Source organism: Pyrgilauda ruficollis, unplaced genomic scaffold (assembly GCF_017590135.1).
Source record: "Pyrgilauda ruficollis isolate IOZ18807 unplaced genomic scaffold, ASM1759013v1 scaffold439, whole genome shotgun sequence".
NCBI classification, from domain to species: domain Eukaryota; kingdom Metazoa; phylum Chordata; class Aves; order Passeriformes; family Passeridae; genus Pyrgilauda; species Pyrgilauda ruficollis.
In genome coordinates, this window is record NW_024525923.1 from 22,692 (window position 1) to 28,691 (window position 6,000).

A 6,000-nucleotide genomic window follows, 5' to 3' on the forward strand; every position below is an offset into this window, starting at 1 on the left:
CCTGGAGAAAACTGAAAAGAATTGCCTTGCTAATTACTTAAGACATAATAAGCCAAGGAAGTTGCTCTACTACTCCTCAGAAACAATACCATGACAGTGTGACTGGTATCATTAGGAACAGAAGGTACACAGAAGAACAGACAAGTTAAGCAGCCAGCTTACAGCACCATTTGTTTTGATTTTGTTATTTTGAAGCCAGGAGCATGTTCCACCACACCATACTGTTTTGAGAAATATTTAAGACAGATTGAATTCTAGCTCTGAGCAGTGTCTTTGCTAGTCTGGTTTAGGAAGCAAAAGAGAGAAGTAAAAATAGAAGACAAGCAGATCAGAATGTTCATAGATACAAGAGAACAACTGGCAAAAAGCTAGCAGATAGCAAATAAATAAATTCATTATCTTGCAGGAGGATCACTGGGCCACAAAGGAGACCATATAAAAATTGAGTTTTGATCAGTCATTTTTATTAATCCTTAACCACGTATTTAAGTGAGGCATTTCTTATTCTGTAGTTCAACTTTTTACTTGCAAGACTGAATAAAAAGCTGAAAGAAAAATGGAATTCCCCAGGACCCTCTTATCAGAACGATTACCCAGAAATATCAATGCTGTTTCTATAGCACAAAAAATTGTGTTAGAAATTTCACATGAACTGCCCTGTACTGCATTGAATGATTGCTGATTTGAAGAAGATACATGACATACAACAAACTGGACTTTAATGTTCCACAGAAACATTAATCCTTAAGAGATAAGCACGTATACAGGTAAATATTTTTTATTATACCAATCATCTTCATGACACTGTGCATCTCAAATGTAGAAGAAAATATTCTCTTCACTTGCCTGCTGAACCAGATTACTCCAATTTAGGAAAAAAAAATCACTGCTGAGCAAAAAGCATAGTTCTATGATATATTAAAAGCTTCACTTTCAATCCAGCTGTTCACGTGACTTCCATAGAAAGGAGCTAGAAATCTAGTGTCCACTTCAGCAAACATCAAATCAGTATCACAACTGCAGTTTGGCTTTGATTTTGAAGGGGGAAGTGGGGGGAAGGAGAAGGTATTATTCTGTCATGAGCAAGTAGGAAACAGTCATGGGCTGAATTTTACTTTAACCAGAGAACAGGCATGGCATCAGCAAGTACCTATGCAAGAAGGAAGGCAAGGTACTTAATTTAAAAAAAAAAAATCAACTCAGAGGCTGAACAGATTAGTCTCTATGGACTGTCTAAGCTGGGACATGAGTCAGCAGCAATAGTAGGATTCATCTTACTGAAGAGACAGGGATACCAAATTTTACTTACCATGAGACTCAGATCCCAACTTCTTAGAAGCCATTTAGAACCTGAAAAACATTTTAAAACAGCTTTAACAACATGTAGTACAGCATAAGCCTATGCAGTTCTACACTGTCTTATCTCTAGATTAAGGGACATGTTGCAGACACCTGCTGTTTATCCTGTTCCCAAGACAGATAAGAAAAATTATTTTATAGCTCTGAGAATTGATTAAGCAAATAACTTAGCCCAGGGTATGACAATCTAACTGGCAAAATGAAGAAGAAAGTCAAAACAGAGCCAAGAAGCAGCTAGGTTGATCAGAAAGGCAGTTTTCCAGATCACAGTGTTCAGAGGCTGCTCTGTCCCAGCACCATAGAGCACACCCTGCCTCCCCCAGCATTAAGGCTAGCCCTTCCTACTGGAAATAACACACTTATCCTCTTCAGTTTAATCCTCGCTGCTCTAAAAAGGGATACTATCATACTGGGTATGCAGTCAGCCAGCATGGCACTTGTCTTGACACACTGGATAATGCACAATAGAGGTATATAATAAATGGTAACATTAGGAAGATATTTTTAGATACACACAAGAAAACAATGTTAACAAGAGGCCTCATTCACTGCCCACAGAATTTTATTAGCAACTTAAAATTTGGATGCAAATCCTACATGGCCAAGATGTTAAACACAGAAGCACCTAGCCAGCTTTTAACAGAGCCAGTCTGTCCTGAGAAAGAGCTGATCCAGGATGCTCATGGTGTGTTCAGTAACATAATTGGTCCTTTTACTAGATTAGAAATACATCACAATACCTTTCTTAAGACACCATAGCATAATTCTTCAAATAAATTATTTTTAAAGTCCTCCTTGTGGCATTATACATAACAAAGAATCAGAGTTGCCCTTTGTTTCTGAAGCCCTCCAGCTATATGAAATATCCAACAGCCATTCTTCCAAAACATGAAGTTATCTGGTTGTTGTGGTTTAACATAGTTTGGTTTTTAGTTAAGGAAAAAATCCACGAGCTACAGAAGTGATTCCCTGTAAGGACCTTGGCAACTTCCTTCAGACCTGACAGAACCAACCAGCTGGCTAGTTTTGAATATTGACACCCTGTTAAACCACTTAAGAGAGCTGAATACGCTTCTGTGAAATCACATTTTAAAAAGAACAAACCCGAGAAAAACTCTCTTGCTTCTGGCTTTTGAACAGGTAACTGGACACTGGCCGGACTGGGCTCTGCTCCTCCACGCAGCCTGGCCGGCTCAGCCCATGGCACAGCTCGGCTGAGATTCTGCTACGAGCGAGTTCCAACCACGGCCGGTGGGCCAGGCCGGCTCTACTCGGCTTTGGGTGAAGCCAAGCCGGGCCCTGCTCCAGCTGTGAGCTGCCGAGCTATCCTGCTGGCACTGCAGAAAATCATGCAGCTGAGAACAGAGGCGGCCCTGCAGCTCTACGCAGAAAGCAGCCCCGCGGCTGGAATTGAATGCGGCAGGGGCCGGAAAACAGCCATGCAGCCAGAGCACCTGGGTGAGACATTAACTCTTTTAGTGCACAGATGAAACTTGCAGACATCAATCCTCTCTCGAGTGAGAGAAAAAGGACGGGGGAAGACACGTAAAGAAAACAACATGGAGACACCGAGGTCAGTGAAGAAGGAGTCAAATCCCAGATGGGAGGAGAATGAGGAGATGCCTTAGTCTTGGGCTGAAATTCTCTTGTAAGGCTATGGTGAAGATATAATTAATACACAAGACTTTTTTCCTGTAACTCATGGAATGCATTTGGGGGATGTAGCATTCTAGTCATAGCCGTGAGCAGAAGCACCAGTGTTGAAGCAAGCAGATGTTGAAGTAGCTGTGATCTAATGAAAAGCTTGAACAGAGAGAGATGAGAAACCTGGCCTCAGGGATGGGAGAAGAAAACCTCTGTTCCCAGAGATAAAAGAAAAAAACTTTTGTTTCTATACTAGAACAGCTCATCCTTAAAATTGCACCCAAATAAGCTGAGATGACCCATGGTGGTAGTTGTGGGTAGACTACCAAACTGTGGGAGGGACTTCACGACTGCAGATTTCCAGGTGGCTGCTATTCATGAAAATTAAAACCATGAGAGAACTGTTTCTTGTGGAAAAGTCTCCATGGCATGGCAGGAGAGACTCCTCTCCCTAAGTAAACTGAAGAAAGACTATTTTAGAAGTGGTAAACTGACTGAAAATACCAAATTTTGTCTCTTTACGTTGTCAGTGGGAAAAGAAAGAGGAGTTGGGGGGAGGAGAAGTGTTCTGAAGGTTTATTCTGATTTCTTATTATTTTTCTTTTAGTTCTGTTAATAAAGTTTTCTTTATACCCTTTAAAGTTTTGACCCTGCTTTGCTCTCCTCCTAATCCTTATCTCGCAGCAGAAAATGAGTAAATAATTCTAGTGGGTGCACTGGCGTTTGGCCAGTGCTAGACCCACTATACTGGTACACCCCACCAGCAGCAGACAGCACTCAAAGCACAACGTGGAGCAGATCTAACATTCACACCCATCATTCCCCTATCAAGATCTTACTCTTAGCCTCACTGTTTCCATTGCTGATTCTAACTACTAATGTTACCTTAAAGGGTATCATAAGTTGACGATTATACAGACATCTTAGCTATTCCTCCTGATAGCTGCTGACACATCTGGGGGCAGGAAGAGCCAGTTTCAAGTACTTTAGGAAAGCCCCTTTTGCTGTGCTCTGTGGAATCCTCTGGATCCTTCCCCCTCAGGGAAATCCCCAGGGCCTTGCCTTGGAAGAATATACGATAGTTTTCCTCACCTAGGCTAAAGAGAGGACCTAGCCCATGGTGCTCTGCAGCACTACTGCCAATCTACATTAGATTGCTTCCCCCATTGGCCAGTTGACACTGCCCACCCCAATTATTCATCCCTCATCCCTCCTACAGGTTGCTGCCCTTTGCACTGCACTGTGCCCTCAGGTCATTGGTCACTGACCCCATACTTAAGTCTGTGCAGACCACATGGTTTCGTCTTTGTCCCGGATCCCTTCAGCGTACTTTGGAATAAACCTTCACTGGAATAAATCATAGAAAGATCCTTCCTGTCTTTCCTCTGCTGAGCTATCTGTGGTGTGTGTGTGTGCATGGACTTGAAATTACTGTTCTGGTGGCCTTACTCTGAGCAGCTTCTGAAGGAGACGCTTTGAAGAAGGTTGCAGCATTTCTACCACCCTGTCACTCTGCAACAGTGCTCAAGTCCCTTTCAACATTTTGTTGAAATCAATAGGTGAATCAACCATATTGGCTAATGGAATTTCAACACACAGCTAAAGCCAAAGCTGTATGAAGATTACCTGGGTGCAACCAGACTGTGAAACACAGTGAGCAGGCGCTGGGCCATGGGCAAGTGAGTCATGCTGGGCAGCTCCAGGTGTACCTTGTACATAAAAGTGTCATTCTGCTCAACATTTGTCAGGTTCCTCTCAGCACATCTCACCATCTCTGTCAACATTGGCGTTATGTCCAAAACCAGTCCACTAAAGCCAGAGAACTGGTTTCAGCACTAGCTGGCAACTGCTTCTCAGAAGCAAACAAAACATAGCAGTTTCAAAGGCAGAAGAAAAAGGTGGTGAAACAGTGCTGAGCCTGCCACCTCAGGAAGGATGTTAAGGGCAAAGCCACAAGACCACCCAGTACAGTTGCATGTCAACCACTAGAGATGAATGGTCTTTATTAGTCCCAGTGCCGCAGAGGGGGAGATCAGACTGCAGACTACAGCACCCTGAATACCTTGAATACTACCTACACATGAAATAGGCTGCACCTTTCAGACACAGATCACACTGTCAGACAAGCTGCTACATTGCTAGTTCCTCTGTATGAGAGTAGCAATTAAGATGTCAACTTGATATGTTATTATCAAAAAAGCCAGGCCACATGTGAAACCATACAGACTCCATGTACCTCACCGGTCTTCTGTATGTCATTGGAGACTGTAAGGCACTGTCTGCAAGCATGTACTATGGCTGCCCATCATTCACTACTATTATAGCAGAGTTGAACTTGGGAGAAGGCCTCTACACACTTTCTTTAATTTCTCCAAGTTTGTCTTTCTTCTAGTTATTACCTCAGACTGAAAAGCAAGTGCTACTTTTCTAAAGGATTTCATTTTTTTTATGAAAGGAACCTACTCATTTTGGCAACTCAATTGACATGGAAGTTTTTTCAATGCAGAACCAGTTATCTACAGGCAATAGGGTTTATGCTGTCTACCTCGTTTACCAGAAGCAGCTTACTCCAGACTGTACCTATATAAAGGACACTGAAAAGAAAATTCAGAGAGATAATTTTTAGAATGGTAATTTATAACCCTTCTCCAGTAGGCCATTGCAAGGACATTTTAAGTTTACCATCTCACACACTGATCTTGGGGAACAAAACATTAAGTTACCATGACAAAATCAATTTACTCCAGGGACACTAGTAACAATGCATAAAAATCCTGCAAAGTTAAAGATGTGCACATCTAGAATCCAGGGAGGTTTTCAGTAGTATATCAGTCTGGAGCTGCATAAAGCCTTGGATGCATCCTCAGTGTCAAAATATCCCACATAAACAATAAGTATCTTGCTTTTGTTGGCAATCTTGTAGTAAAATCCTAGTGCAGACCAGGCATCTGCATTAAGTTTAAGGTACAGTGGGAAAAATTATTCCTCTGCCATATG